This window comes from Phyllobates terribilis, unplaced genomic scaffold, assembly GCF_046119375.1.
Source record: "Phyllobates terribilis strain yellow unplaced genomic scaffold, ASM4611937v1 Scaffold_11__3_contigs__length_659146591, whole genome shotgun sequence".
NCBI lineage: Eukaryota > Metazoa > Chordata > Amphibia > Anura > Dendrobatidae > Phyllobates > Phyllobates terribilis.
Genome location: NW_027362771.1, coordinates 185360497 through 185388338, shown reverse-complemented (window position 1 = coordinate 185388338; position 27842 = coordinate 185360497). Strand labels below are relative to the sequence as shown.

Sequence of the window (27842 nt, the reverse complement as noted above, 5' to 3'; positions counted from 1 at the left end):
TTGCCAGTTTCAGATTCAGAATCTTTTTGAAACAGTACCAGAATTTAATCAGAGTCCCTCCTCTATGTGTCTATACGTCTGAGGCCCGTACCTGCATGTCTTGCAGAGTGTATCGGAGAGCCTCCTTCTAATTTTTGTTAGCCCTTGCACATAGCGCATCTGCTTTATGAGTGTAGGAGTCACAGTACCAAAGAATTTTAAAAGAATGTGTATGAGGTCCTCCTTTATGTTTATTAAAGGGCGTATCGGAATCCCTCCTCCTTCTAATTTTTGCCATTTCTTGCATTGTCTGCATGGGCTTGGTGGCATATCACAGTCCCTCATTCATAAATTAAATAGGATGTGTCTCACCATGTCACACTCACCACATGCCCAGATAGAGTAGTAAAATGTTAAATTACATTTACCGTGAAATGGGTTTTTCACCATTTAAAGCAATGAGAAAGTGCAAAAACACAGCAGAAGCACAGTAAAAATGCCAGCTGCTGGCCCTCCAAATTTTATGAGTGTATTTATGAGTTCTCCTCGGAGCGTGGGTCAAGAAGGGTGAAGAACTAGGAATCAGTGTTGTACAAACTGTACATAACATGTGGGTCATGGGAAACGCAGAAGTACATAAAGTAATCTCCCCCTCCCTCTCCTCCTCCTAACATTTTTCAAAAAGCCTGTGAAACAGATGATAAATAATAATTGCACTGGGAACCGCTGATCTACGAGAAAATGATTCCTGCATTCATTGCAAAATTTTTTACATTTAAAAAAAAAAAAAAAAAAAAAGACCCTCCCAAAATAGAATGAGGGCAGCCAGAGGGTCCTCCAAAATTTATAAGTTCTCCTCGGAGTGTGGGTTGAGAAGTGTGAATGAGCAGGAATCATTGTTGTACAAGCTGCATATAACACATGGGTCACGTGAAACGCAATGGTACATAAAGTTAGCCATGTGTGCCAAAGTCCCAACAGTAAAGACTTCCCTGTCCCCACAAGGAGGAGGACTCTCCATCTCTCCCTCCCTTTACTTCTCCTAACATTTCAGTCTTGTTGCTGCCCCAAACATTTTTCAAGAAGCCTGTGAAATAGATAATGAATAATAATTGCAATACTGGGAACAGCTGATCTGCAAGAAAATGATTGTAGTCATTGCAAACTTCTTCCATTTTTTTTTTTAAAAAAAGGTCCTCCCAAAATAGAGTTCGGGATAACTGAGGGCCCTCCCAAATTAATGGAAGATGGCCACCTGAGGGCCCTCCCAAATGTATGGTAGAGTGTTTCTTTATGACCCTTCAAAAATTCTGTTTGAGGACCGCCTGATTTTATGGGCCAGCCGACGTTCAGCGTGGGTGCCATTGCATAATTTTAGGGTGGTTGTATCTCCCCTGCTTTGTACATCCTTGTGTATATAGGGATGTAGTCATAAAAGAAGTAGCTTCCCTGTCCGCAAGCACTTGTCCACATGTCTGTCGTTAGGTGGACATTCACAGTAATTGCGATGGTCAGGGAACACGTGTTATTATGAGACACGTGCTGGTGTAAGGCGTGGACGGAACACCGCAAAAAACTGTGTCGGATGAGGTCTGAGTACCGAGGTACATACAACGCCATGAGGTTGCGGAAACCCAAAGTGTCCACAAGCCTAAATGGCAAGATTTCCATGGCAAGAAATCTGTAAATATGCTCATTTAGTATTTGGGCCTTTGGCTGGGTGAGTGGCTGGCTGGTATTTTCTGTGCATTTCAAGGCCTGGGGCAGTGACAGCTGAACACTGCACTGGGACAAGAAAGTGGATGTGGTTGATTAAGGTGCTTGAGACTGTGCAATGACAGTTGCAGGGCTGAACACATCCACGTCTGCATCCTGGGCAGGGGATTGGCAAGCACGTAGCACCTTGTGTACTTTCTTCCTCCATCTCCGCCTGGTCCACATGCAAGACTTTCTCTTTAATTTTGAGCAAGGAGAGTTTGAGTAGAGACAGAAGCTTGATGTTTACCCTGATTATGACAACATTGCCGCTCACCATCTTTGTTGATTGCTCATCCATGACATATATCCAAGGCCACTCATCACTTGTTATGTGCGGTGGCTGAGTGGAATACTGACGGCATGTTGGAGCTGGTATTCAACTACTGCCTTTCGCTGCGCACAAATCCTTGCCAAGTACATATTTAATGTTGAGTTCCAGCATGTGGGCATGTCGCAAACCAGTCAGTGAGTGGCAGCTGTAGCTGACTTGCGGAAATTGGCTGCTGTCTCCCTGTGGACATCCCACTGCCTCTGATGGCCCTATAAAAATTGAGTGAAGGCTGCATGATGACTCTGTGAATTTGGTGGAGGAGGAGGATAACAAAAAAGCATGAACTGTAAACCTTTTTTTTATGTGGGAATGGGTGCGTGGGAATAGGAATACACCAGTAAAACAAGGAATACTTAAACCTTGACGAAGGAAATTGCCGCATGTGGTTGCTCTGGGATACAGTTTCCCACCTTCTCCCTCTAACCACCCCACTGCCTCTGATGGCCCTATAAAAATTATTAACCAAGGGAAGGATGACACCACAGCTACAGAGGTGACCATCTGATAACCCAGCTCGACTACCCATCTCCACTGAAGACTCCTTCAGCTGTTTGAGAATTGGGTGGAGGACATCATCTCTGAAAATAGGATCCCTCAGCTGCACCCCAACAGTTTGAGCATCACTCTTAGAAGAGTCTATACCATTAGACCACAGGAGGCGCATAGCCACTCACTTTGTCGCTGAGGACAATTTCATTCTCCAGGGATTACTGCAGAGTGGTTCTTGTGGTGGGATGCAGGTTTGGACAGCTGTCATCATCTTATTAGATAAGAATTAATGTATGTGTGTATATGTTTTATTAAAGAATTGTGCTTTGCGCACAAGTTAATCTACTCGGGAGCGACTCACACTGGACCAGCAAATGCACTGTCACAGACGCACTTAGCACAAGCCACCACTGCTAGGCAAGTCCAAAGGGCCGGGATAGTCTTTACCCACTACCCATAAGGAGGGGGGCTTTACAGAGCCCTTCCCAGACTGCTGTCGCAGAGTAGCTGGCATCTGATAATGCAGATTATGTTAGAGTCAAGATTCCAGAGTAAGCTCTAAGCTAGCAGCATTAAACCAAAGCAAAAAGCAAAAGGGAACTCAAAAACAAAAGCTAAGGAAAAAGAACCAGAAAAGACCTTAAGCAACTGCTGAGAAGCAACCTGCACTTCACCATCAAGAACTCACCCCACCACTATGCAAGGGAACTTAATAAACAGCACTGTACTGGAAAGGAGCAGGCTTCAAATAGCCAGTCGAATGCTAAAGATAAAAATCAGTTGATGTATTCCTCCCAGTCATATCCAGGGAGCCACTCCATGCTCACCTGAACTGCAAAGTACACACATTCCCACCATTGGCTTACACCAGACAACGCAGCATCCTGAGTTGATGCCGCAAAATCACTCACTACTTCCACACACATGAAATCACCATGTATAATTGCACCATCCAAGTGCACGATAGGTCCATCCCCAGCACTAATAGACATCCAGGGAAGTCTGGAAACTGGAGGAGGATGATTGCTTCCACGACAGATATTCCTAACAGATGGAGTGAATGCTTAGCCTTAGTGGTGGAGGAGGTTTTCTTTTTCTCTTTTTTTATTTTGCCTTATAAACAAGTCATAATATAGGAAAGGATGTTTCCCAACATTTTTTCCTGTAAAATCCATTTAATCTTCGTTTTATATGTTTTATTGTCACTCCATAAAAGCAACATCATACTCTGACAACATTGTTTCCAGCAGCAACCTGGGAATCAGAGATGTGTCCAGGCATCTTCCTCATGCTGTTCCCATTCCATTTGAGTACTTTTCCATCCATTTCAGCAGTTTTAATGCACCCCAGACCTCCTGGGAAGGTCCATCTGAAAAATGCTCGAGTTTCCCATTGACTTCCATTATACTCGTTTCTCAAGACAAGCACTCGAACATTGCGAAGAGTTCGTTTCGAGTAACGAGCACCCAAGCATTTTAGTGATCGCTCATCATTATCCATTACCTGATTTTGCTGCTGGACCCTATGTTACCTTTATCCGTATCTATATTAGATCTATTACCTTTTGTTGTAATCATGTCCTTTTATGATAATAGATGACTCTTGACCTTACCTCCATCATACAAAGTGGAGTTCCCTATAAGAAGAATGGATGCTACGCTCAAAAAGGTGCCATAGTTGCAGATATAATATTAGATGATATGGCAATAATATGATATGATATCCTGGTAGATTTTATAGTTAATGGATTTATGAACTAATATTTGTGGTTTCCCAAATCACAATATTATTTGTATGTAGTAAGAAGTGCTCACTTCCCATCATGTTATTGTTATGTACACATAGTGGCTATAAAATATATAAAAATCATACCAAGAAACACTACTTAAGAACTTTTTACATCTTTAATGTCGCCTATAATCTGTACAATTCAATTGAAAATAAACAGAAATCTTTTAGGATGGAAAAAGAAAAATAACTAAATAATGTGGTTGCATAAATATGCAAACCCTCAAACTAACACTGTGTTGAAATACTCTTTGACTTTATGACATAATTTAGTCTTTTAGGTAGAATTCTACCTACATGACAAATCTAGAATTGGCAATCTTCGCCCACTCTTCTTTGCAGCTCTCCAAATTTATTAGATTGTGAAGGCATCTGTATTCAGCCATTCTCAGGCCAACCCTCTGATTTTCAGATGGATTCAGGTCTGGGCACTGGCTGGGCTATTTTAAAACTCTAATCTTCTGGTGAAGCTATTCTTTTGTTAATTTGAAAGCGTGCATAGGGTTATTTTTCATGCTAAAAGGTGAATTTCCTCTTCATATTCAGCTTTTTAGCATAGGACTGAAAGTTTTACTGCAAATATTACTGATATTTTGAACTGTTCATAATTCTCTCTACCTTTACTAAAGCCCCAGTTCCAGCTGCCGAAAAAAGCTCCAAAAAATAATCTTTCCTCAACCATGCATCACTGTGAAATCATTGCGCCAAAGATACCATTTGGAATTATGACCCTGAAGTTTAACCTTGGTCACATCAGACAATTACACATTTTCCAACATTCTTTTAGCAGACAATGTAGGATTTCGCAAAACATAGCCAGGCTTGGATGTTTTTCTTTGTTTGAAAAGATTTCCAATTGCCACTCTACTTCACAGGCCAGACTATAAAGAATACGGGAAATTGTTGTCACATGCAGCACACAACCAGTACTTGCCCAAAATTCCTGCAGCTCCTTTAATGTGTAAGTAGGTCTATTGGCAGCCTCCCAGACCCATTTCCTTCATGTATTTTTAGCAATTTTTGAGAGACATCCAGCTCTATATAATGTCACTTCATGATCACCTTTTCACTATGTTCCATGGTATATCTAATGCCCTGGAAAAAATTTTGAACATTTCTGCTTGATAATGTTCAATAGTGAGAAGAAAATGTCAGGAAATTCCTACTAGAACAGCTAAGCTTTGTATGGAGTTAGGTTAAGTGCACACTGAGTGTTTTTGATGCGTTTTCACAGCATTTTTTCCACACAGAAATGCACCAAAAATGCTAGGTAATTCGTCTGCCAGCTAATGCAATGACAATCCTGATGTGCTGTGCACATGATGCGGAAATTTCCGCTCAGGATTGTCATTGTGTTAAAATCTGCAGCATGTCCATTCTTTGTAGCGCTTCTGACATCGAGAGCGGTGTGACTGAGGGGGGAAGTAGTCTCCTGAGCCGAGCAAGTGATGTGCGTGGTGTAAAAAAAAAAAAAAGTAAAAATCTATTTAAAATAAAAAACACCTTTTATCCTCACCTGTCTGGCGTCCCCCCAGTGTCATGCCATCCTCATGATGTCCCCCAGTGACGCGATCATCCCGGCAGTCGGCGGTACACTGACGGGAGCACCCTCACTCCCGGCAGTGTACATCGCTGCTGCTGGCTGAGATCACACGAGTTCATCAGCTGAAGATCAGCTGAGAGCTCCGGGACCTCAGTTTACGGCATCACGAATGTTCCCATGCAGTACTGATGCAGTATGAGGTCACCAGAGCTGATGAACTCACCTGACCTCAGCCTGCAGTACAGCGATGTACACTGACAAGAGTGATTTTACACTCCTGACAGTGTATAGTGCTGTCTTCTACAGCAGTCACATCAGTGATTAATGTGACTGCTGTAGAAGTGACCTGAATCGCCGAGGGAGAATCTGGATTATGTCATGACGGCAGACAGGTGAGGGATATGGTTGTTTTTTATTTTTGTTTTTTTTCAGGAGATGAGGACGTCGAGGATTGAGAGAACAATAAAAAGATTATTAAAACCGTGTGTCATTTTATTTCAATAAGATACTTTATTCTGCCTTGTCTTTATTGAAAAAGCGTTGAAAACGTAACTACGGGGTTAGTAACGGGAGCGTCTTATAGACGCCTCTCCATTATTAACCTGGACTTCATATCAGCCACCAGTACAAGGCTAACATGAACCCCAACCCCATTACCCCACTCGCCACCGCTACACGGCAGCGGGAAGAGTGAAGGCTAAGCCCCAGATTTGGCGCATCTTATGAATGCGCTATTTCTGGGACTGATGAGGGGTTATATTATTAGCCTTGGATCGGGCTAGTATCCCTTGCCCCTTCCTTGGCTATTAATATCAGCCTGCAGCTGTCTGTTTAGCCTTTTCTGGTTAGATTTTATAGGGGGAACCTATGTCAATTTTTTTCTGGGGTCCCCATGTAATCTAGCCAGTAAAGGCTAAGCAAACAGCTGTGAGCTGTTATTAATAGCCAGGGAACATTTTTGGCTAATGGCCCCTTCCCTGGCTACTAACACTAACTAACACCTTTCCCTCTGTTGGTTATAAAAATGATGCAGGAGCCCACGCCATTTTTTTTTAAAATTTTTAGGCTATGTGCCCACGATCTGGATGTAGCAGCGCTTTGGATGCAGCATATTTTTGCTGCGTTCTTTTGAACGCAGGTAAACCCACATGTGTTCAACCATCTGGACGCTGCTGGTTTGATGCTACATAAACATGCAGCTTTAAACCTGCAGCGGCTCCTGACCATGGCTGCGTACCCAAACTCACCCGTAGCATGTCAATTTCTGTAGCGGACACGCCAGTCTCCGCTGCATATTTTTACCGGTTGAAGTGGATCCGCATGTAGTGACAACAAAAGTGCGGCATTAGAACACAGCGTTTTGGACGCAGAGAGAATACGCTACATCCAGAGTGCTGCTTGTTGCTGTTCGTGAGGACATAGTGGCTAATGAAACTGGTGTGTGCTATTATTGATAGTCAAGGGGCATATTTGTCTAATGACACCTTCCTAGGCAAAAAATAGCAGCTCTCAGCTGCCCCAGAAATGACTTTTACTGGGGTCTTTTTATATCCACTGTAATAATTATGGGACAAGAGCATTTAGAGTACACATATAAGAGTATAGTATAAATGAATCTAAAAATAGCAGATATAATAAATAGAGGTTAGGATACATTTAAATACTTTCAACTAGGGAGCAGTGGAATGAGTAGTGGTTTTTACTAGTCTAACAGCATACTGTAGTATAAGGATATTAATTTAGATTTTGCAATGCCTCAATGCCATAAGGTCTTCAATCACTATTCACACTCAAAATTTTCAATACTGTTTTTATAAATTATTATATTGATATATTATAGTATTTATATAGTTACATTTCTATCGATGAAATGTTTAGGTGGTAATTATTTTATAATAACCCTAATTCTCTTCATGGAACTCGGATCCATATGGTGACTATAGGTTTGACTATTCCTGCATGCTTCTGTTTGCTTAGGATTCAGAGCTGACATAGTTGGATAAACAGAAATGCGTACGGTGAAATATCAGTGCAGCATTGTGCTATTAAATGTGCTTGACTGAACAGCTCAGTTGACATTTGGCATGTTTGTTTCCTCAGGCCACATACTGTTGCTGGCTAAAAAGTGTTCATTCCATTGGGTGATGCAATGAATATATACAAACCTAAAGTGCTATTTTTAGAGCTTAAAAGCTGCAGAATAAAATGAGAGATATCGAAAAATATAAATATGTTTCTAATTTTATTTATTCTAGAACATTTTGCAAGCACAAAATAAAAATAATAAAATATATATTTCTTAATTTACAATAAATGTATTTTCTGTTTTATACTAGTAGTGCTGCACTCCTGTACCTGCATCATTGATATTCATCTTTAGCTTCCTCTTTATAACTATGCCAGAACTACAGTACTACTGAGGTAGTAAAGGGGGATTCAGATATCAACATTTCTTATGTTAATGCATATGTATATTAAAGGGAACATGTTATATCACTAGATGCTATTAACCTGCAGATATAGGGTTAATCTGCATGTTAATAGTGTTACAAAGCTGTCTGGCTGCCTTAGTGAAAGTGCGCCTACTGGTAAAAAATGAACTCTCCTTTCAGAAGCCAGCAGTTTTCAATCATAGAGGTGGGCACGAAGCTGCTACAGTCATTGCTCAGTACGTAGTAAGCAGCGGCTGTAAGCACGCTCCAACACTTTGATTGAAAACTCACTCTACTCAGATACACAACAGAAGGAGCTGTCAATCAAAATGCTGGGGAGTTCTTACAGCTGCTGCTTACTACTCATTGAGCGGTGACTGTAATCCCTCCAGGCATGTCTCTATGATGGAAAACTGGTGGCTCCTGGGAGGAATAAAGCTAATTTTCTCCTGGTAGCCGAGCTTTCAGTATGGCAGTCAAACAACACTGTAACGCTATTAATCTGCAGATTAACTCTATATCGGCAGATTAATAGCATTTGGGGACCTGACTGGTTCTTTTTAAGTCTAACAGATGATGGTTTATAGGGGTCAAATCTGATGACAAATTATGTTTAATGCTGCTAAATTTTTATAAATCATATAACAGAAATTGTGTAAACCACAATATTAAAGAAGCACTACCATCAACGTTTGTATCCTCTTAATATGTTGAAATAATATTATATTGCACTGTGTACTGTGGTAGATTGCTCACTCAGCTGGACACGTAGGTAGACACAGGTACGCTGTCTCTTTAAATCTCTTGTTGGTTTATAATAAGTGTGGCATAAACCAACATTGAGTCCATGAAAATAAACACAGCCCGCTGGGTAAAACAGGAAAAAACAAAGCAAAAATGGAATCACAAAGAACACAGTCCTTGTAGTAGCAGTGGTCTGCCTGCTGAGAATTCAGCAACTCTATATGGTTCAAAAACAAACAATCACAAACTCTCTTCTGGAGCTAGCTTTCCCAGGCATTGAACTCTGAATGCCTCAGCTGATTGAGTATTTAAACTCCCCCAGACCACACCCTGAGGCGAAGATATGGTGAATGACCTCCCACCCTTTACAATGGTCATTCACAAACACCACTCCCTTATACTATGGAGATTTAACCCTCTCAGCAAAATACATGCTGGAGCACACTTCATGGTTTCAATTCATGGAAGCTAATAACCTCCGTGAAACATATCTTCCTTCTTTCACTTTACCAGTGACTTTGTCACAGTACTTATAATTGCTAATTTTGCCTTTCTATCCTAATAATTCTTCTCTTTTCTCTGCTCTATGTAGAAACAGGAAGTCTCTTTTCCCTGCAATAATTATTAGCCTCTTCAATTACTGATCCCGGTTGCTCCCTCCTCCACCTGCCAGGGACTTTTGCAGTGACTCATGACTTATGGCTCATGCAGGGAACAGAGACTTCTTGTTTTTAGCTTAGAAGGATTTAGCTAGTCTTTTTCGACACAGTGCTATATAATATGATGACTGCAATATATTAAGAGGATATAAACTCTTTAAATATAACAGGGGTTCTCCCACAGTAATTTGTCTTTACTAAAATCATGTAACATAGCAACTTATAAATAGAAAACTCCCAAATCGCAAATATATTTTCTCTGAGCCTCCTTTCTATGTAGTTGCCACTTCTTCCATTTATGCTCCTCACTTCAGCATGGTTATATGACCATCATTTCTAACTGGGAATTAAAGTTCCTTAAAGCTCCCTGTATCTCTTAGTATCTTCAGACAAAGTCAAGAGACACAACAGTTCTCTCTTCTCCGGCACAGGGAGAAGGAACTGTGCATGTTCAACCTTGCAAAAAAGAATAACTGGGGGAAATGTCCAGTACCCACAAACTGAATTTAAAAGATGTAATATAATCGTAAGGAATCATTTTAGGTATAGAACACTCTGAGCCATCAATTTGATATTGGAAAAATCCCGTTAAGATAACATATTATTTTGCTGTCAAAGACATCATATGTGTTGTATAATTTACTATGAATTTGCAATGAAGCTGTGTGTTTATACATGTTTATGCAAATCATTGTTCACAATGCTTAAACGTTATTAAAATTATGGTCAGGTTGAAGTACTATGAAGGTATGATAGGTATAAAAGCATTGTCACTACAAAGGCAATGCCTCAAGCGAGCTTCAGGACTGGAATGGTGCTTACCGTTGATATTGACATTCATTTATTATTAAAATAATAGTATCCAGCCCTGAATATTTCATAAACTACAGCACCTAGAAAGTTCCAAGTAACAGGGTATTGTTTCAAATATTTTACAGAAAGGAGTTTTTCCACATATTATCAATAGTTTTTGAGATATGTAGGTCCCCAACAATGACCCATACAACCAGTCCAATAATAACAAGTATTAAGGGATCAGCACTGGGAGCATGTAATACCATTGCAGTGAGACAGAAACCTTGAAGTGAAGTTGTGTTGTTGAAGTTGTGTTGAAGTTGTTTGAAGTTGTCTGTTCTGTACACTTATATTTTTCCCCATATTTATATCCATGTAACAAACACCCTTGTAGGAATTTATTAATGCTTTTCTGCCTTATTTTGTCATCAAAATGTCACAATTTTTTTTTATCCTATTTTTGCAGAAAAGATTTGCAACTTTTTGCCATTTTATACAGTTCTTGCCTTTTGTGAAATGTAGGTGGGAAAGTGGGAATGGTTAATGAATTAAGACAAAAAGTGACAAAACATCACAAAAACTAGACAAACAGCTCTCAACAGAAGTGTTACATTTAACCCCTTCACCACCCAAAGCTTGTTTTCACCTTCATGACCAGGCCAAATTTTACAATTCTGACAAGTGTCACTTTATGTGGTAATAACTCTGGAATGCTTCAATGGATCCCACTGATTCAGAGATTTTTGAAAAAAAAATTTTGTTAGGAAGTTAGAAGGGTTAAAGGTTGAAAAGCGATTTCTCACTTTTCCAACCAAATTTACAAAACCATTTTTTTAGGGACATCACATTTGAAGTGACTTTGATGGGCCTATATGACAGAAAATACTAAAATTGACACCATTCTAAAAAATGCACCCTCAAGGTGTTCAAAACCACATTCAATAAGTTTTTATTAACCATTCAGGTGCTTCACAGGAACTGAAGCAATGTAGAGGGAAAAAATGTACATTTTAATTTTTTTAACAAAAATGTTAATTTGGACCACAAGTTTTTAATTTTCACAAGGTTAACAGGAGAAAATGGCCCACAAAATTTGGTGTAAAATTTCTCCTGAGTATGCCGATACACGATATGTGGGAGAAAACTACTGTTTGGGAGCACGACAGGGCCCAGAAGGGAAGAAGCACCATTTGACTTTTTGAACACAAAATTGTCTGGAATCGAGCGCGGACGCCATGTTGCGTTTGGAAAGCCCCTGATGTGCCTAAACAGTGGAAACCCCCCACAAGTGACCCCATTTTGGAAACTAGACTCCTTAAAGAACTTATCTAAATGTGTGGTGAGCACCTTGAACCCACAGGTACTAATAAATTTATAACGTTGAGCCATAAAAAAAAATCACATTTTCTCCACAAAAATGTTCTTTCAGCCCCATTTTTTTATATTTTCACAAGGGTAACAAGAGAAATTGCACCATACAATTAGTTGTGCAATTTCTCCTGAGTACACTAATACCCCATATGTGGTTAAAAACTACTTTTGAGGCACAGTGCAACGCTCAGAAGGGAAGATGTGCCATATTATTGTTCAGATTTTGCTGGAATAGTTTGGCAGAGCTCATGAGGTGCCAGAACAGCAAAAAGCCCCCATATGTGACATCATTCTACAAACTACACCTCTCAATGAATTCATCTAGGGATGCAGTGAGCATGTTGACACCACATGTGCCTCATAGAAATTTATACCATTGGGCGATGAAGAAAGAATAATTACATTTTTACAACAAAAATGTTGTTTTTAGCCCCAAATTTTTAATTTTTATAAGTGTTAATAGGAAAAAATGGACCTTTCAATGAGTTGTGCAGTTTCTCCTGAATGCGTCAATACCCTACATGTAATCGGGAACTACTTTTGAGGCATAGTGCAAAAGTCAGAAGGGAATGAGTGCCATAATTTAGTGCAGATTTTACTGTTATGGTTTGAGGGTGCCATGACCCACTGGGAGAGCCCCTGAGGTGCCATAACAGCAGAACCCCTGTAAGTGACCCTATGTTACAAAATACACCTCTCAATGAATTCATCCATGGGTGCAGTGATCATATTGATGCCACTGGTATGTCACAGAATTCTATATCATTGAGCAGTGAAGAAAAAGTAATTACATTTTTACCACAGATTTTACATTTTCACAAGGGAAAATGGGTAAAAATGGCACCTAAATTTTTCACATAATTTCTGCTGAACATGGAAATACAGTACTGCTTAGCCGCAAGGTGAGCCTCGGGAGGGACGGAGTGCTATTTGCCTCGTTGAGTGCTATTTGCCTCCTGGAGTACAGATTTTCCTAGAATAATTTACAGATTCCATATACAGACCCCTTAAATGCTAGAAGAGCAGAATACCCTCCTCAAGTCGCTCCAGTTAGGAAATTATACCCCTTTGGGAATTTATCTACAAGTGTAGTGATGATTTTGAATCTATGGGTGTTTTCTAGAAACAAGCAGCAGTGGATGCTGCTGAGTGAAAATTGCAAATCTTTAGTTGTGCCCGTACATTGTAGTGCCCAGTACATTATGCCCAGCTCGTGCTTCTGGAGACATCTACCTGTAAATTAGGCGGGCTCTCATCCCTACAGAAATGCCAAACATGTGGAACTAAATGTGGCTTAGACACACTGTAGGGCTCAGAAGGGAGGGGGGCATTTGGCAGAATGAACAAAAACCAGCTATTCAGGAATTTTTTTTTTTAGGGTTTTTTTATGCCATTCCGCATGTGGTAAAATTTATAAGGCAGCTTTATTCTCCGGGTCAGTATATTCTTTAGATGTCGTCATGATGACATCAGATCACCATGGCAACGATCGTTCCCTTGTAATGACGTCGCAGGGGTGCCAATCGGTGAGGAGAGGAAGCCCCCTCCCTCTGCATGCCTTCTAAATGCTGCGATCGATATCTATCTCAGCGTTTAGAGGGTTAAACTGCTGGGAGGAGTGCGGGCACCACTCCTGGCAGTGCTTGCCAGGTGTCAGCTGTCATTTCAGCTGAACACCTGGCAACGATCGTGTGCACACAGCTGCTGTTTGCTCAAAATCGCCTGGACGTATCTATACCCCAATGGTCAGGAAGTACTAACCAATGTGGACATATGAACACGTCTAAGGTTTTACTTCATCCCCTGCCCAGGAGATGTGGTATGAGCAGACCATGTTCCTGCACGGTCACACACAGCCATTACACAGTACACAGCAGGGGCACATTTAGATGATTATCTCAGCACAAAAAAAAATTATTTAAACACATCCAATTGTGGAACTTATTATTATTATTCCAAGATCTATTGAGTAAAATGAACTTTGTTCATCGGAAAACCCCTTTAAAACAAAGCATGTGGAAAAACACTATTTCTACAGTATATTTTCTATTGAAGCCCTACTATATTATTTAACCAATTACTACATGTTTTATATTTTGAATATAATGAGACATATACAGTACAGACCAAAAGTTTGGGCACACCTTCTCATTTAAAGATTTTTCTGTATTTTCATGACTATGAAAATTGTACATTCACACTGAAGGCATCAAAACTATGAATTAACACATGTGGAATTATATACTTAACAAAAAAGTGTGAAACAACTGAAAATATGTCTTATATTCTAGGTTCTTCAAAGTAGCCACCTTTTGCTTTGATGACTGCTTTGCACACTCTTGGCATTCTCTTGATGAGCTTCAAGACGTAGTCACCAGAAATGGTTTTCACTTCACAGGTGTGCCCTGTCAGGTTTAATAAGTGGGATTTCTTGCCTTATAAATGGGGTTGGGACCATCAGTTGTGTTGTGCAGAAGTCTGGTGGATACACAGCTGATAGTCCTACTGAATAGACTGTTAAAATTTGTATTATGGCAAGAAAAAAGCTGCTAAGTAAAGAAAAACGAGTGGCCATCATTAGTTTAAGAAATGAAGGTCAGTCAGTCCGAAAAATTGGGAAAACTTTGAAAATGTCCCCAAGTGCAGTTGCAAAAACCATCAAGCGCTGCAAAGAAACTGGCTCACCTGAGGACCGCCCCAGGAAAGGAAAACCAAGAGTCACCTCTGCTTCTGAGGTTTATCCAAGTCACCAGCCTCAGAAATCGCAGGTTAACAGCAGCTCAGATTAGAGACCAGGTCAATGCCACACAGAGTTCTAGCAGCAGACACATCTCTTCAACAACTGTTAAGAGGAGACTTTATGTAGCTGGACTTCATGGTAAAATAGCTGCTAGGAAACCACTGCTAAGGACAGGCAACAAGCAGAAGAGACTTGTTTGGGCTAAAGAATACAAGGAATGGACATTAGACCAGTGGAAATCTGTGCTTTGGTCTGATGAGTCCAAATTTGAGATTTTTGGTTCCAACCACTGTTTCTTTGTGCGACGCAGAAAAGGTGGAAAGGTGAAAAAGGTGAAAGCCATGCCTGGTTCCCACCATGAAGCATGGAGGAGGAGGTGTCATGGTGTGGGGGTGCTTTGCTGGTGACACTGTTGGGGATTTATTCAAAATTGAAGGCATACTGAACCAGCATGGCTACCACAGCATCTTGAAGCGGCATGCTATTCCATCTGGTTTGCGTTTAGTTGGACCATCATTTATTTTTCAACAGGACAATGACCCCAAACACACCTCCAGGCTGTGTAACGGCTATTTGACCAAGAGGGAGAGTGATGGGGTGCTACGCCAGATGACCTGTCCTCCACTGTCACCAGACCTGAACCCAATCGAGATGGTTTGGGGTGAGCTGGACCGCAGAGTGAAGGCAAAAGGGCCAACAAGTGCTAAGCATCTCTGGGAACTCCTTCAAGATTGTTGGAAGACCATTTCCGGTGACTACCTCTTGAAGCTCATCAAGAGAATGCCAAGGGTGTGCAAAGCAGTCATCAAAGCAAAAGGTGGCTACTTTGAAGAGCCTAAAATATAAGACATATTTTCAGTTGTTTCACACTTTTTTGTTAAGTATATAATTCCACATGTGTTAATTCATAGTTTTGATGCCTTCAGTGTGAATGTACAATTTTCATAGTCATGAAAATACAGAAAAATATTTAAATGAGAAGGTGTGTCCAAACTTTTGGTCTGTACTGTATGTGTAGGTGTAGTAGCTACCAAGTTGACTGCAGCTGACCTAAGTTAATATTGTGCAATGAAACTTAATCAATGAATTATTTTTAATGCGCCACAAAAAATGTAGTTCAAAAGGTATTTCATGGTCAGTGAGTTAGCCTATGCATTTCATACCCAGACGTATGGCTTTAAGGAGAATGCCTTGTAACGAGCGGCAGTCTATTATATAACGATACAAAGGCAATACAGTTCAATGTCTTGTGTGTGATGTTAAAGGACTATATTTAAAAGACATTATGCTTTGATACATTTTGCACTTTTATAATGCCTGCAATTCTCTGCCGTTCTTTCTATATACAAACATCAAAACTATAGAATAGTATTAACAAATTCTATTTTAATCAGCAACCCCCCCCCCCCCCCAATGTGAAGCACAATATTGTGGAGGATGCAGAAGGTTTCTTTGAGGTATTGAAGTGTGGGGTTATTGTTGCAGGCTTTCACACAGAGGGTTTTGTAGTAACAGGTATCTTTAATTCTCACTAAGTGTTAATTGATGTAATGGAGGTATAACGCAATTAATAATTACATAACCATAATTATGTAGCAGCCTCTGTCAAATCAGAAAATGCTAAAATACATTTTCTGCACTTCTTAAATTTCCATAAAGACTTAACTTACTACAATGGTTCCAGGTCATTTATCTGTCTGAAAAATGTCCGAAGAGAAAACATTATTGCGTGTTCATCGAGTAACAAAGGGATTTATGCTAGCTGAAACTAAGCTGTTTTTCAGTTCTCTTATGTCCAAAAACATCATGAAAACCATGATCCATACCGAATGGTTTGCGTTTCATTGATCGTTGTCCGCAGGGATTATTCCAATACTAACTGTGAAACAAGTTTTGGGGTAAAACGATCTCCATGGCTAGTCTTGCATGAGATAACTCCCCATTGTGAAGGACAAATGGCTGGAGCTGTACTGCTGATTTTCTCTTTAGACGCGTCTTTGCAAGGCAGTAGGTTTTGTTACTTTTGTGTTGCTGAGCACACATGCCGCTTTGACCATAGAAATAAAACATTGCTCACTCTCCGATCTGCACAAGAGAAGAAAAAAGGAAAAACTTTTAACTTTTATTTTATGTATCTTATCCTTAATGAGCTGTTTGAGCACCAGAACAGACATTGCAGAGCTAAAGTTGTCAATTCTCAGATTCTCAAATCAATAAAGTAGGATTATCTGAAATCTAATTCAATACCATCATGATATTATTAGCATGCAAAGCTCAGCTTTATTGTATTGACACAAGCATTCATGATTGTGTATTATTTTGAGGGTTTTTTTTGCATATACTTTTGGGTTTAAAAGGCCATATGCTCATCATAAAGAGTAATCCCTATTCTAAATCACATCTCTTAGCCAAACTTGAGGGGCACTAAAAAAAAGTATATATTACAAGATCTAGTATATATAAAAATATACAATATTTCATACCACCCATCAGATGCAGCAACATCGCAATTTTAAAAATTTTTTGAAGGACTATTAAAGGGTTTTTTCATTAATTTTCAGGAGTGCACTGATCCTTTACCTCCGAGCTTCCTGGTTGCCAGGGGCAGTGCACTCCTAAAGATTGACAATTTGGACCAGAAGCATGGTTGCGCCGCCGGTCCTAGCTGAGCTTGCTACAAAGCTGGTAGAAGAGGCTGTGGCGCCCTTGGGGGTTCGCCACAGAGATGCTGCTGTGGTATCTCTCCTTCGAGGTAAGAACGGTACAATGGTCAGGACCCCACCTCTACATTCATCACCACACTTCTCCCACCAATAGGGGGGGCTAATAGGCACCATTGTGCTGCCCCTCCCGGGATAATGGGAGACTGGGGAACCAAAAGATAGGGGGAACCATGTAGAGGGTGAGGGTGTAGGACGCACATTTAGGTTACACTTAATAATTCATATTTAATAAACAGCCATCTTGGGCTCATGGTCTTTGATTGTGATCTTTATCACTAAACGTGGCTTTCTGTGTGAACCTGCAGTTGATGGAGACACGGTCCTCATACTCTGGCCTTGAGTCGAGGAGCGGGTTTGAGCTAACGGCTGTCTCATCCCGGTCAAGGTCCCTGCCCAAGAAGGCCTGGAGCTTAGGAGTGTAGCGCCATCGCAAAAGGATCCCAGGGGGATGCAGACGGAGCGGTGTACACCACCTGTCCTCGCTATTCTGGCCTAGTCAGAGGGATTCCGGTTGCAAGAGGGGTACCGGCCCCCGACACCTGACTTTGCTACTCTATGTCCTAGTCAGGGAAGCCCAGCAGGCACAGAGGATCCCACCGGGTAACAGAAGGAGTGGAGTCGCCACCCGTACCCTTGTTCTGAGCGTAGTCCAGAGGGAGACCCGGCCTTTCTACACACACACAGACAGGAGAGAACTCAGTCTGAAGTCTAGGAACACTCTTGTGCGGGGTCCTGATTAAGCACTTGAATTACTCGGAGGTTGCCGGACCCCCGTTCCTGGTGAGTGCAAAACTCCATGAGGAGCAGGGAGAAGCCTTGCAGCTGCACGCTCTACCGTGAGTAAAAAAACCTCTGGAAGTCGACCCCTATGGCCTCTAGACTCTTTTTTTCTGCACCGCACCGCGCCAGACCGCCTTCACTACGACTCCCTCCATCCTCGTCTCTGCCCTGAGGCCCTGCTCCGCCTGTGGGGAGTAGTATCAACGTCGGCTGCCACAACATCCCGCCTCAGAGAACTGCAGCAGCGCTGGTGGCCTTCACCAGGTACCACAGGTGGCGAAGTCGATAGCAACCACTCAACCCTGATAGCCCGTACTCCCTTTTTAATGTGACGGCCCTGGGCACGAAACGGGTCCAGGCCACGGCTACAACCCCACCAAACATCTGACCCGGCTCCGAGTAACCCCCCATCTTCCTAGGGTAGGGCTGCGAGCGTCACAAGGCCACTTTGCCTGTGTAGCACAGAAGAAGAGCAGTGATCTGGTGATCTTACTGTGTGAGTAAGGTCTAAACCATAGAGCCAGCAAGGAGTGTTTGCTTCTTGGCTGGTTAATCGGCTACTCTGTGACTGCAACTTTGACAACAAGCTATATATTATAAAATAAAAAATCTCTCCATTCTTGAGAACTGAGAGGATTTTTAATAAAAAGTAAATTGCAAAGTTGCTTGTTTTTACAAGCACTTTGCAATTCTACCCATTTAAGAACCTGAAACAACCGCTTTAATGGAAAAAAAATCATTTAAACTAGTGCTGTTTCCTGAGAACAATTAACTCAGCAGATGCAAGAAGTTCCTGGAGGAATGATATCATCAACAGTACATTCATAATAATATCTGGCATTATGGTAGCTCATATTCATGCCTAGTCCATGACAAAACAGATGAGTAACTACTAATCAATTGAGTGCACAATATTGATCTAGGACATAAGCCATTATTTTCACTCCAGATAGATTACATAAGAGAACCAGAATATAAGCCATTGATAAATCAGATGCTTCTATTCCCACTATCCTATATCTGGCCTGAAGCGTGACATAAATAAACCTAGACTGCACATAAGAAATGATTTATAATACAACACATGGGTGAATTATAGCTATAGATTCTTTATGCTTTCAGGATTTATAGATATATGAAGATCTTGAGCTACTGTGGCCTTGAAAATGAATGGAAAATTTGTCTATTTAGATGTGTTGATATATATGTTTCTGAACTAACAATCAGTTCCTAAGATGAATCCTTTTAAAAAACACATGGCTTTTATGACACCTTAGCGGGTCCTCAGCACAATGTTTATAAGCTTTTGAAGCTTCACAGTGTGAGCCGCCTTTGAAGACATGATCTTAAACGCCATATGAGTATTGATTTTGTTCTTTGGAGTATCATAATCACTGTGATGTTATAGATGAGAAATATTAGTAAGAAGGTAAGCGTAGTATATACTTAGCTCTAAAACAAATAGTCCCTTTTACACCTAATTAATAATAACACCATGTCATAATGGTCTGATGCTTATAGAAAAGGCCATTGTGCAATGATAGGATAAAATCATCAACCTGCATGCAAATTATAGATAGTGAATTTTACAACAATATTGATTATATTGATTCACACAGCTATCTCATTAAAATGCTCTTGATCCTTAGTGTGAACTTAGAAAATGATTTTTAATTTAAAACATGACTGGTTTTTACAGTAATAAATTAATGAATTTGGGTTTGTGGAGTGCGTTGTCTATTGTAAAAGTTCACAAATATATTAAGTCAGATGTTGCTTTTTTTAGCACTTTGAGTTTTTTTTTATTTTTTGTAACATATCATTTCCAAAATTCTTTTCAAAAATTGCTTTAAAAACAACTAAAAAACTTTTCCCATTGTTCTGGGACCACCTGGGAAGGTGAAGTTTCTAAGCCATAGGTCTGGATGAGCAGTACAGACTGAAAGCCATAATATAGTGGAGCTGGTCTTGATGGATGACACATAGATCAGTGTCATCCATTACTGATCTATGTGCTATTAAGCACAGTCATACAGTATGTGAGGATACACATGGGAACAGTAATTGTATAGGAATCTGATATCTTCGGCTGGAAAGCAGCTAATCACAGGAATGCAGCTTGGTATCTGATAGCTGGGTAGTGATTAAACACAGGAGTAACAGAGAAGTTAATTCAGTGTTGCATATTCTAGAAAGGCACTGGTTAATTGCAACAATGTAAGCAATGTAAGCAAACCTGTAGCATGGAAATAGTTGATCACAAGAAAGCAGTAAAATATCGGCAAACTAGAGACTTGTTTGAAGAGATGCATTACCTTGATTATGAGCAGTTAGTTATTTGCATTCTGGCTGGATTGAGCTTGGAAATAATATTGGCTGAAGCATGGAAGCAATGAATAGCAAAGATGAATGATTAGACAGCTGGATGGAATGAAAGCAAATGAAGCAGAAGCAAATTCCTGATCAACTTGAGGGAACTGTAAACAATGTTACTGTGACCTCCGCCTGAGCCAGCCTTAAAAGGCCTAGGGTGATGATGTCAGGGATATTTGCCAGATTACCTGAGAGGCCCAGTGAGTCAGCCATAGGATAAGGTAGCAAGTCCCAGCACTGGAGCCAGGACAGGTGAGTAACACCTAGTCATTTTGTATGGGAAAAGCACTTTTCTGTTCATATACTAAATTTGTTTAGCATTTTCTTTTCTGAAGATGTTTTGAAAAACATCTGATTGAAAAAGGAAAGTGCATGGCACTTCTTTGAAGTGGATTCTGAATTAAAGTCTTCAAACTAGGCACTGTCAAATCAAAGACTGCAAAGAACACTTCAGGATAAAAACTTTTCTAAAACTCTTCAAAACCTCTTTAAAACATCTTCAAGATAAGAAAAGTGCCTTCAAAAACTCACCAAAAATGAGTGCTTCTTGAAGCAGTTTCTGGTTGAAAAACTCCCTGTGAACGTAGCCTAAAAATTAAAATCAGGATAAAATCATTGAAACATGTAAATCCTCTACTTAGTTACTTAATGTGCAGCTACCATTACAAAACTAATAGCATAACTGATTTGTGTTTTGCAGATATGCAGTACATTAGTAGAGTGCAATGTGCATAAAGCTCAGCTCCCTTGTGATGGCAAAGGGCCAACTGAATTGTTTGTGGAGAACTGGAGAATTGTGCTCTGTATTCATAGGGATGCTCAATCAAAAAAATGGAGCATAACACTTTTTTTCACTAAGTCAATGAGCTGTCCCTGTCATACAAAGACGTGTTTTAGAGACTGGGATGCTAAGCATAGCTGTTCTCTTCTCCAGTGTGTTGATAGTGGTCTCAAACCAGAAACACCCATGTAATAACTCAACATGTCTTAAGAAAGTGTGGGGAATTATACAACACTTTTTATAGCACACCTTTACAACTTTTGTGAATAGAGATGAGCAAATTGATTATAAATCAATCAAATTTACCCTAAATTCATGCTCTAACAATTCTTACATTTTAGGGACACAATTTGCATGAATCCAGCAAAATAGGGTCTGGAAAGGAGTTAAAAAATCAGGCAATGCCACTGACTAAGTTTCATGTAGTCACATGGGGTGCATTGTTCATTGACGTGTTTCTCATCTCACCTTGCCGCATAGAGTGTGGCACATGTCGTTAAAGTCAATGATGTGGATTCCACCCCATGTGCCAAGTCAGCAGTTCCACCTGCTAGAGAGACAAGAAGACTAAAGAGGATCCTATCAGAAGACCTGGAGAGGAGCCGTGTCAATGGGCCAAGTATGGGTAGGGCCAAGGTGAGGTGAGTATAAGACTTTCTTACTTTTATTAACATCAAATTTATTCGATGCAAATCAATTTGGACCACCTCACCCATGAAAACCGTGATGATAATGTGTAGATTTTAACTTTTTGTCAATTTTCTATAGATTACCAATAAAGAAATTAGTCTTTCAAGAAATTGTGGATGTGCCATTTTCCTACCTGTTTGCTCTGATAATGTGCTTTCTCCTATCTCTTCTTCTAGATTATATAATTAAATTTATTGACAATTTCCATTAACATGATTAATAAGTAATGCAATGTATGTACAGATTTTTGATACATATTATTAAATCAACATGTAAATGCAAAAAAAGGTGTTCAGATGTGAACATGAGCTTTAAGTAATGGAACACTGTGACCTTATCAGGAACATTAGGAAAATTCTTCAAATCAGTTATGTCGGTTTAAAAAAGAATAGACTGTAACAATTGGAGCACCTTAATGTAATAGGTTCAGCTTCTAAATTGGCTAAAAAGCATTGTAAATTACCACATACTAATAACACAATGCAAAAATAAGGTATAATGATAAATTCTTTGCAGAAAATGTGTAAAACATAATAACTAAAATATATGGTATCAATCAAGTCACAGTTAATGTCTGGATTAGTTCCAGGACTTGGGTTAGAGGTTAAATCTCTTGTACAGATTACTGTGACGGAGTCTATGAAACATTACATCCCCTTCTATAGTTTAAAATGATGCAGTAATTTAAGCTAAAACCTATTTACTGGAGCTTTTTTCATTTAACACTTTAGAATGAAACGTCGTCTATGTTCTAGTACCTGGTCATTGAGTACCTGATGCTTAACGGCAGATGAACTGATCTTTGACCTTTCATTGCATTTCACTTATTATGCAGAATGCAGTGAAGTTCCCTCGATTAGATAATATTGATCTGTCTTTTCCATGTTTAGAATTAGTGTGCAATCCTCATTTTATTCTATCTAAGATTAGAACGATGATACTGTGAGTCAACTATGGGGTACATATTTCACAACCAATCTGTATTAATGTAGTTCATGTTTTTAACTGTCTTCCCAACTAATGCAACATATCTCTAAGTACCATTCAGCCATAACATGGCACCAGCCAAGGGGTCAGAGGTATTAGAGAGTGAACAGTCAGTTCTTGAAGATAGAAAATGACCATATTGAGGGAACTGAAGGACTTTGACAACAGACAATTTCTGCTCTTAGAAGACTTGGTCAGAACATCTCCGAAATGGCATACTTTGTTGGATGTTACTTGTCTACATTGTCTCTACCTAACAAAAGTGTAATGAAAGTAGAATAAAACCTTAAAAGCAGGCTGTCACCATCAAAATATAAAATAAATAATTTATACAGTTAAATAGGGTATTTAGCCCCTTTAAAAACCATGCCAGCCATGTACAATTTAGTTTATTGTGGCTGAGAAATCAACTTTTAAGTCGTATGCAAATAAGGGGGTTTATTTCTTGAAATGGTCAAGGAGTTAGTGCACCATAAAAATTTTCATTTTTAGCAGTCCCCCGTGAGCTTCATTGACAGCACTCCCCTGCCAGAGCGAACGCTGCCAGAACTCTATCTGTATCCATCCATGCTAATGAAATGATGATGTTAGGAGTCACATGTAAGAGATGTTCTCTACCCGCTCCTCCTCTCTGAAGCTGCTCACTTGTTAAACTTCCAGGTGCGTCAGTTTTCTGAGCTGCGCCCACAGACAGGAGCCATGGATCAGAATGCAACTGTACCGATTCTATTGATACTGTGTTTGTGCCACTGGGGTCCCACAGTATCATATTGAGTTCAGGCAGTGCTCGCTTTGGGAAAGTGAGTGCTGTCAATCAGGATTAGGAGGAACAAAATGCACTGAGCCATTATCCATGCCAAGTGTGCACCAAAGCCTCCTCATTTACATATGGATTAAGGTCAGTTTCTCAGCCACCAGTACACTAAAATGTGCACTGCTACCATGATTTTTATAGGTATTTAGTACCCTATGTAAATGTTTAAGATTTTGTTTTAGCATTTTGAGGGTGACAGATTCCCTGCAATAGTGAAAACCAGATGTACAGTACATTAAAATAACCATGGTCTCTTTGACTCTTTTTAAGAGGGCTAAATTGTTAGAGGAAAATGTTTTGAAAATGGTAAAAGTTTGATGAAGTATGAAATCAAAGCTTAACATGACTTACTGTGGTCTTATAATAATGTACACATATTTTTATTCATTGATGCCAATATAACTAAGTTTTAAAACTGCCATTGATTGACCATACCATGTTTATAAAACATGAAAAATGTAAAAAAAAAATGAAAATTCGAATCATTCCCCTTTTGCCCCATTAAAAATAAAGAAATAAAAAATAATTATAACAAATTTGCATATGGGGTATCACTGTGTCTGTAAAAGTACAAGTCTTCAAAATATAACATGAATTAACCTGATCGATCAACTTTAAAGAGAAAAAAATATAAACACCAGAACACCAGTGGGTTTTATTGGACCCTGCAACACCACAAAAAATGCAATAGGAAGGGTTCAAGATGTATCTACCAAAAAATGCTATCAGGTTGGCATGCAAAGAAAATAAGCATCATCGATCAAAAAATTAAAATGGTACGGGTCTCAGAAAAAGGCGACACAAGCAAAATTTTATTTTACACATTTGCCCATTTTTTTACCACTTAAACAAAAAAAGCTGTGCATGCTTAGTTTTGTTGTATTCATATTCACCTTTAGAATCATATTGCCAGAATTTCAGAGATAATTTTTTTTTCAATTTTGCCACACTTGTATTTTTTTTTTTCTTTTTTTTTTTTAAGTACATTGCATGGTAAAATGGATGGGATCAATCAAAGCTACAATTCATTGCACAAAAAGACAAGACTTTATATGTCTATATTGACAGAAAAGATGAAAAAAGTTATGTCTGTTGGAAGAGGGGAGGAAATAATGAAAGCGGGATAAAACAACTTTTTTTTACAGTTTGTCTTGTTTTGACAATTTATTTTTGTTAAAAAGTTTAAAATAAGCTGAACTAAGAGTATCTTACTTTTCAAACCCCAATAAGTAAGGAGCAACTTCACAGCGAGTGTCCAATTTGTTGACATTCCATCACTGTCAAAACTAAACTTTTCTGCATGTTATTAAAATCTATTTTTTTTCTATATATAATCTACCTTATTTTCCAGCTGAAAAGTACACTGGAAGAAATTTTTCATTCCCCCTGCTCCAGTTTCTTGTATAAAAGAGAACCTTTCAAATATATTGTTTACTGTATTTGATGAAAATGTGTCTCTTTTTAACGTTTCACTTAATCTGTGTAGATTTTATTTTGTGGTATACGCACAGCAATAGATGCTACTAATTTATTAAGAGGTGTCTCCCTGTTAATAAATGAGTCGCCTATAACTGTAGCTGGTATTTTGCTGTTCAGCCCAACTTAACAAAATGCTAGTCTTAATGAATTTGCCCAAATCATTTTAATCACTGCCCCCTCTGAACAGGAGATCTGTAAATTACTGTCATGATTCCTTTGCTTGGTGTGTCTTGGATGCAGTGAGTGACAGCTCAGTCGTCCAATCTAGTGCAGGAGAATATTGAGCTGTCAGTGTTTTGACAGTTCAGCCATCCAATCTGAGACTGGGATGTGCTGAGCTTCCTTCAGGTGTTCCCTGTTCTAAATGATTACACAGATACTTAGCTAATCCTTCAGCTTCAGATATCTGCCAATCGTAGCATTTGCTCGCTGATGCTTTGCCTGGTACTCCTGTGCTCTGTTTCTTGATCTATTGCTTCCTGACCTGGGACCTCATTCTGGCCATTTGTTTGCCTAGCCCCTTTGCTCTGATCCGCTATCTTCCTGGTATTCTGTCCTTGGACCATTACCTCACTATGTCTTTGTCTTTTCCGTCTTTTTTACTACATGCTCTCTTGGTATTTGACCCAAGAATGATTGAGTACCCTGCATCATGGCTTGTCCGAGAGTAGTGACTAGCTTCACAATTACTTCAACATTTCCTAATAGGGTACTTGGAAATGTCAGATACAAACATTGAACCAGCTCCCTGTATGTTTACTTGATTCCTCTGGATACACAGAAAAAGAGCTACAACTAGGTGCTGCTATGTGTCCAAACAAATATAGAGGTATCCAGCAGTCCAGATAAGAAAACTTCTTTATTCAATCATCAGATAGTCATAAAATCCATCGAATCTTGCAATGTTTCCTTAGTCATGGCCAATGTATCCTTACTTGGATATGTTTACTAAACCAAAAACCCTTTAGCACAATGTTTTAAAAAATATAACATTATCATATTAATTTGTTATATATTTGCTTTAAGTATATACTGTATTTATTCATCAGTGATTCTTTCAATTGTTTCTTTCAATAGGATCCTATAACTGGCATTCTTTACATAAAATTTAAATAAACATTGATTACAAATATTTTCAATAGCATTAAAGGCAAAAACAGAGTTAGTATTAAAAAAAGCTACATTTCTCCATTTTTATCATGTGAAACATAAGTTATATACCAGATTTTATTTCATGTATAGGCTTCGATTAGTTTACTGAAATATAACATATAATGTGAAACAGACTAAGACCAGAGGATATCTTGTCACACGAATAAAAAATAAAACATATTGCCCAAAGCTGAAGTACAGGAGTATAAAGTGGAGAAAGAAGTCCAGGAATCTAAGCTCTTTAAATGATAACCCTCAAGATATGTTTTGTGTTCCTTTTACAAATTCATGCTAAGTGTCTTTTCCTTTTTGCAGTGCTCAGGGGCTTTTGATGGTAGTTTAAACTCCTTATCTCTAAAGGAACAGCAGACAAACAGTAGGAACGAAAACACCCTGGAGTTGCTGTCTTACAATTAGACAGGCATGCTATCATTGCGTGGTAAAATTAAAGCAACTGGCAGACCACATAGCAAATGTCAGATCTGTATATCGAAATATCATAGAAATGCATGATTCCTATAAAAAAAAATACAAGTAAATAAGAAATATAAAGTGCTATTGTATCATCTGTAAAATGACCATGGAGGCTTAAAAGGAACTTGCACTGCCCTGATGACTGGAACAGAATAAAAGAATCTATATAAGGAACAGATCCAACATATGATAAGAGCAATCCTCATAGACTGTATTTAATGTAATGGGGTTCTTCAGGTTTCCATCATGTGGTCCATCATTTTATCGTCAAAATCATCATTGTGCTCTTTTTGTTAGTAAAAATTACAGAATCTATAATGTAGATAGAATGCTTTAGCTTTTGTTTTGTTTTTTTACCTTGAGAAAAGAGCCGAAACGCGTTGGTACTAATAAAAATCTTATCTGAAGCTCCGAGGCTCCTCAGTCCTACAGCATAGCCCACCTAACATGATTCTCTCCATTCTGTTAAAAAAATGTTTTATTAATGTAGTCTTTTAAAGGAGCCTTTAATGCAGATGTGAATGTACTACTTATACAGGTAAGAAAAGTATTTCAGAGGAAATTCCACAAACAAGTGCATGATGGGAAGCACAGCTAGTTTTATAAATGCAGACATTGGATATAATACAGTCAGCTACAATGTCAGAAGTAAAAGTATGTTGCATAAATAAAAATAATCCAATTCCACCTCCCTTTCGATGTCCGTTTCAGTAACTTTTTGTCTTCGAAAATATTAATTGATAAAAAATTTCAGTCTGATCAATGACAATATGTTGGCATATATATGAATTGCCTATAAAGCTATTATTGTTGAAAAATACAATTATGTATCTAAATATCACGGCAAAGAGGGTCAGTGAACCTGTGATGTCTACGTATAACAGTGCTATCAGTACTAGATACTGGACAAGCAACCAATGACCTTCAAACTGAATAGGAAAAATATAAAGGCGTATTCAG

General features: G+C 39.2%; 1 protein-coding gene across 2 annotated transcripts in view; it reads left to right on the top strand.

The window, feature by feature from the left end:
• SYT1 (synaptotagmin 1) overlaps nt 1–27842 on the top strand; it is a 926879-nt gene that overhangs the window by 392371 nt on the left and 506666 nt on the right. The gene's annotated exons all lie outside the window — the stretch shown is intronic.